This window comes from Phyllobates terribilis, unplaced genomic scaffold (genome assembly GCF_046119375.1).
Source record: "Phyllobates terribilis strain yellow unplaced genomic scaffold, ASM4611937v1 Scaffold_4__5_contigs__length_816908805, whole genome shotgun sequence".
Taxonomy (NCBI): Eukaryota; Metazoa; Chordata; class Amphibia; order Anura; family Dendrobatidae; genus Phyllobates; species Phyllobates terribilis.
Genome location: NW_027362764.1, coordinates 314,552,838 through 314,559,642, shown reverse-complemented (window position 1 = coordinate 314,559,642; position 6,805 = coordinate 314,552,838).

Genomic DNA, 6,805 nt, shown 5'->3' with positions numbered 1-6,805 from the left:
AAACTAATTTTTATCTGCATCTACAGTACCTCTGAAAAAATATTTGGGCTTCTAGCAGTGTGTGGGACTTGTTCTATTAGTCCATCTATACTGACCTCCATCAGGTTGCAAACTGAATATATTTTTTTCTGCATCTACCTCTGAAAAAATATTTGGCCTTCTAGTAGTGTGTCGGACTTTCTCTATTAGTCCATCTATACTGACCTCCATCAGGTTGCAAATTAAAACTAATTTTTATCTGCATCTACAGTACCTCTGAAAAAATATTTGGGCTTCTAGCTGTGTGTGGGACTTGTTGTATTAGTCCATCTATACTGACCTCCATCAGGTTGCAAATTCAAAATAATTTTTTTCTGCATCTAACCCAGCCAATAGTTTTGGCCTAATACCACAGTTTGGCCACTCAGCTCTGCTCGGTTACCATCCATTGTTTTTTTGTGCAAACAACTCCAGAGTTGTGAATTAGTTAACCACCAAAATGAGTGGAAAAAGGCCTGCTGCTGGTGGAAAGGGGAATAGGCGTGTTGGGAAGGGGAAAAAAGGTTGTGTCCGTGGGGTAGGTGTTAAAGCAACAGTAACATCTGCAGAAGAAAGACCATCTTCCAGCCAAACTAAAATGTCTACTTCTTTTAGCGGACAATGTGATAAGATCCCTTTCTTACGGCCACGCCAATCGCTACAAATTCCAGATGAGGCACAAAAACAGCAGGTGCTTCAACGGATATCAAGTGCTCCTTTAAGTGGGCTCTCCTCCACATCAACTTCAACATCACAAATACTCCAGTCCACAAAGGTGTCACCCCAATCGCACTTGCTTCCTCACAGCTCCCAAATCTCCAGCTGCCCGTCTGAGTATGAGGTAGAACAGATGGTTGAGTCTGCAGAGCTGTTTACTCATACTATAGCCTGGGAATCAGAGGTCGACTCCAGCGCTTCTGTGAATCCAGACGAGGAAATGATCTGCACTGATGCCCAGAATCTTTATGAGTCGGATCCAGGACCAGACGCAGAAGGTTCTGACCATAATGTAGACCCTCATTCCCAAACTGTAACTCCTGTTGGTGGAGACAATGAGGAAGACGATGATAAGACTCAAATACCTGATTGGAGCGACAACTTTAGTTTTTTGTCAGGGCAGGAACAGGTTGGCTCTGAGGACGACGGGTGTGATAACGCACAGGGTGATGATGATGAGGTTGGAGATCCCACTTACTGTCAACTCACAGTCAGCCAAGAGATGAGGTCAGCAGAGGAGGTGGAGGAAGATGCTAGTGACGACGAGGTCAGGTTGCGCCTTCCTGGACAGAGACGTAGTACTGGAAGCACGTCAACAACTGCATCCTCAAACACAACTCTGCCTCTCACCACAAGTCGTGGTGGCTCTTCAGGTCGCATGGGTGCTAAGCCTTGCATAGCCTGGGCATTTTTTCAGATCGATAAAGATGACCCAACTCGTGTTATCTGTAACATTTGTCAGCAAAAGCTAAGTAGAGGCCAAAAAATACATAGTTTGAGTACTTCATGCATGAACCGGCACATGGACATGAAGCATAAGTTGCAGTGGGAAGCTCAGTGTGCTACAATGCGGCCAAGCCGGCCGGGCCAACCACCGTCTGCCATATCTTGTGCATCCGCGGCCTCTTCATCCTCTGTGACTGGGGGGACAGCAGTCACACCTGTTTTGGGGCGCAGACCTGCCACCTCTTTACCCGCAACAGCCAGCGTGATTGGCAGGTCATCATTTTCTTTGGAGGTGGTAACACCAGCTGGTGTTCAGCGCTGTCCGACATCGATAGCACCACCTTTGGATCAAGGCAACCTAACATGTCCGCCTGCATCTTCCTCACAGACCGGCAGTTTGCCGGGGACACCCTTATCAACCCCGTCTAAGCACAATAGCCAGCCCTCGGTCCCTCAGATGTGGACAAGTAAAAGACCATTTCCTCCTAGCCATGAGAAAGCTAAGAGGTTGAATTTCACCATCTGCAAGCTCTTGGCTACAGAAATGCTGCCTTTCCGCCTGGTGGACACAGAGGATTTTCGAGACCTTATGTCCGTCGCAGTGCCCCAGTACCAGATGCCCAGTCGGCACTACTTCTCAAAGAAAGGTGTGCCTGCGCTCCACCAGCATGTCGCACACAACATCACCGCTTCTTTGAGAAACTCTGTGTGTGACAGGGTGCATTTCACCACAGACACTTGGACGAGTAGGCATGGACAGGGGCGTTACATGTCGCTGACTGGGCACTGGGTAACTATGGTGACAGCAGGACAAGGGGCTGCTGTCCAAGTCTTGCCGTCCCCACGAGTTCTGCGTCAATCCTCTTTATGTCAAAGTTCCTCCACTGCTTCTGCCTCCTCAACCTCCTCTCAGTCTTCCACCTGCACCCAAAGCCTGTCTGGTCATGCCACAAGCTTTCTAACTGCGCAGAAGGGATCCTGCACACCTCCTTACTATGCTGGCAGTAGGGCTCAACGTCATCAGGCGGTTTTTACATTGAAATGTCTGGGAAATGTGAGTCACACAGCTGAGGAGTTGTGGTCAGCTCTGGAGAACCAATTTCATGAATGGTTGTCTCCACTGGACCTGAAACCAGGGAAGGCCGTGTGCGACAATGCTGCAAACCTGGGTGCGGCCCTTCGCCGGGGCAATGTCACACACGTGCCTTGTATGGCTCACGTGTTGAACCTGGTTGTCCAGCAATTTTTAGCCCACTATCCCAGACTAGATGGCCTTCTGCAGAGGGCACGGTCGCTGTGTGCTCACTTCCGCCGTTCGCATCCCGCAGCTCAGCGACTTACATCTCTACAGAAGTCATTGGGCCTGCCACTTCACCGGCTAAAATGCAATGTGCCTACCCGGTGGAATTCAACTCTGCACATGTTGCAGCGACTGTGGCAGCACCGACAAGCCCTGGTGCAATACGTTCTGACGTATAGCCTGGGCCAACGAGATCCAGAGGTGGGGCAAATCACGCTGGAGGAGTGGTCTCAGATCAGGGACCTATGCACCCTTCTGCACAGTTTTGAAATGGCGACGAAGATGTTTAGTGCTGACGATGCCATTATCAGCATGACTATTCCGGTGATTTACATGCTGGAGCACATGTTAAACAGAATTCGGAGTCAGGTGGTGGCACAAGAGGAGGTGGAGGAAGTAGAGGAGGAGGAGTTGTATGCGGAAGGGCTAACATCTGCAAGGTCCAGACGGTCGGCAGCACCAAGGCGGCAGGCATGTGAGGGTGGGGGAGATGGTTTTACCAGGGCGCATGGTAGCAGCCAAACTAGTGAGGAAGGTGCAGGAGCCCAGGAAGAAGTGGAGGACGAACTGATGGAAGACTCATCAGATGAGGGAGACCTTGATCACATTTCTGTTGTGCGAGGTTGGGGGGAGAGGACAGAGGAAGGAAGCATGATTGTTACCTCGCCACCAACACAACAGAGACTTGGTGCTCCTGGATGCGCAACACACATGAGTGCCTTCTTGCTGCACTACCTGCAACATGACCCTCGAATTGTGAGAATTAGAAATAATCCTGACTACTGGGTTGCCACACTGTTAGATCCCCAGTACAAAAGTAAATTTGCAGAAATTATTCCTGCCATAGAAAGGGATGCACGCATGCAGGAGTATCAGCAGAGACTGTTGCAGAATCTTACATGTGCTTTTCCACAAAATACCAGTGGTGCACGTAGTGAATCTCACAGTTCCAACTTGACAACTGTGGGACCGTCAAGTGTTCAGCACTCAAACCGTAACAGAACCACAGTATCTGCTGGTAACATCAATTTTGCGGAATCATTTCACCACTTTTTTAGCCCATCCTTTGCAAGGCCACAGGAGACAAGAAGTCTGACACATAGTCAACGCCTAGAGACGATGGTACAGGAGTATCTCCAAGTAAACATTGAAGCCATGACTGTGTCACTGGTCCCTTGCTCTTTTTGGGCTTCCAATCTGGATAAATGGCCGGAGCTAGCCACTTACGCCTTGGAGATCTTGTCATGCCCCGCAGCCAGCGTTCTGTCTGAACGTGTGTTCAGCGCTGCTGGTGGTGTGCTGACAGATAAGCGCACGCGGCTCTCCACTGATAATGTAGACAGACTCACGTTCATAAAGATGAACAAATCATGGATCCGAAACGACTTTTCTACCCCTGTGTCATCCTGGGGAGAGTAAAAGCTTGATGATTGGTTAAAATCACCCTACCAACCGTTTTAAGCTTTCAAATTACTAATCATGTTTATCTGTATCTTGGCTGGAAAATAATTTGGGCTTTGTAGCAGTGTGCAGCACTGATTCTATTAGGCCATCTATAATAAGCTCCACCAGATTTAAAATTACTAATCATGTTTATCTGTATCTTGACTGGAAAGCAATTTGGGCTTTGTAGCAGTGTGCAGCACTGATCCTATTAGGCCATCTATACTAAAGCTTCACCAGATTTAAAATTAATAATAATTTTTAGCTGCATCTAGCCCGGAAAATAATTTTGGGGCTCCGAGATGCGCAAGACACATAAGTGCCTTCTTGCTGCACTACCTGCAGCATGACCCTCATATTGTCAGAATTCGAAGTAATCATGACTACTGGGTTGCCACACTCTTAGATCCCCCAAACTTTTCGATCAACCTTTTCATTTTAATAAAGACCAAATAAATGGTCATTTTTGAAATTATAAGCATTAGCAGGTTGTTAGAAACTGAAATCAAACAGTTTTCAACTCAAAACTTTATTCTAGGTGATGTTACATTTTCACATAGGACCCCTTGTTCGAAAGGAGCTTCTGAACTCTCTCGTCCATTGAATTTGTCAGGTTTTGGATGGTTTCTGCTTCAATTGTTTTGCATGAGGACAGAATACCCTCCCAGAGCTGTTGCTTAGATGTGAACTGCCTCCCGCCATCATAGACACTCCTTTTAATGATGCTCCAAAGGTTCTGAATGGGGTAGAGGTCAGGGGAGCATGGGGGTCACACCATAAGTTTGTCCCCTTTTATGCCCATATCAGCCAGAGATGCAGATGTTTTATGTGCAGCATGAGATGGTGCATTATCATGCAAAAAAATGATCTTGCTGTGAAATACACAGTTCTTCTTCTTGAACCATGGCAGGAAGTGCTGCTTGAGAAAATCCACATACATTATGGAGTTCATCTTTAGCGCCTTCAGGGATCCTAAAGGGGCCGACAATCTCTCTCCCCATGATTCCAGCCCAAAACATTACTCCACCTCCTCCTTGTTGGCGCTGTAGCCGTGTTTGCGTGGGGTGTCCATCAACCAGCCATCCTCCACTCCATCCATCTGGACCATCGAGCGCTGCACGGCACTCATCCGTGAACAAAACAGTTTTGAAATCAGTCTTCATGTAATGTTTAGCCCACTGGAGCCGTTTCTGCTTGTGTGAAGTGGATAGAGGAGGTCGACAGGATGGCGTATGCACAGCTGCAAACCTCTGAAGGACCCTGCATCTTGTTGTTCGGGGGACGTTGGAGGCACCAGCAGCTTCAAAAACTTGTCTGCTGCTATGACAAGGCTTTTTTGCCGCTGCTCTTTCAACCTGACGTAATTGCCTGTAGGAAAGAGTCCTCAATTTTCCCTTATCAGCACGCACACGTGTGTACTGTGAATCAGCTACATACTTCTTGATTGCCAAGACACTTCATCCTGATCATCGCACAATGTTGATTGTAGTCATGCCTTGACCTAAACACTCCACAATTTGTTGCTTCTCAGCAGCCGACACATCCTTTTTCTTTCCCATTTTGGCAGAAAATGTAGGCTGCTTAATAATGTGAGACAGTCTTCTTAAGTAGTCTTGCCTTTCATTGGACACACCTGCCAAACTAATTAGCACAGGTGTCTGCAATTGCTTACAGTGATATAAAGAGCCCTAACACACATCACCATCAATGAGTTTAACTGACAAACAAACAAATTCTTCCCTTATCACTCCTAAACCCTTTTTACATAATAATTTGGAACACAGTGTACATGTGCTTTTCCACAAAAAAACAGTGGTTCACGTAGTGAATCTTACAGTTCTAACTTGCCAACCGTGGTCTGTATGGAGTTGTTCAATAAAGGGCCCAAAATTAAGATAACATAGATGGGAGAGGTCTCTATGAATAGGAATTCCTAAGTATTTGATACCCTGTGAGGGCCAGGCAAAGGGAAAGTTGGACTGGATGGAATCCTATATGGATTTGGGGATGGAGACATCGAGGGCCTCAGACTTCGCTGCATTGATTTTAAAATTTGACCATGTAACAAAGTGATCTATTTCAGCCATAACAGCATGGATGGATATATGTGATTGAGTGATATATACTAGGACATCATCAGCAAATAGAGAGCACTTGTACTCGGTGCCTCCCACCTCAATCCACCTAATATTGGGGTTATGGCGAATTGATGAGAGCAGGTGCTCCGTCACTAGGATGTATAAGAGAGGGGACAGAGAACATCCCTGCCTTGTCCCATTGGTGATTGTGAAAGGTGATGAAAATGTTCTGACGCGCCCCCTGGGCCTTGGGACACCCGGAGCCGGACCCTTTTTGATGGATGCTGGTGGTTGTAGTCTCCGTGGCGGCGACCCGGTTCCGTGGCTCAGGGTGGTCAAACCAGTTGCGGAACTATTTATGTGGTTTTGATGTTTAAATGTCCGACTACGCCACCCGTGGATTGCGGTCAGAGTGAACCGCCGCTCCAGGGCAGACCGCTGAGGCTGGTGTTGTGGGTGCAGCAGAGCGTAGCATAACTCCCCACGGGAGGACTATAGCCTCAGGGCAGTGTATGTGGAGGAT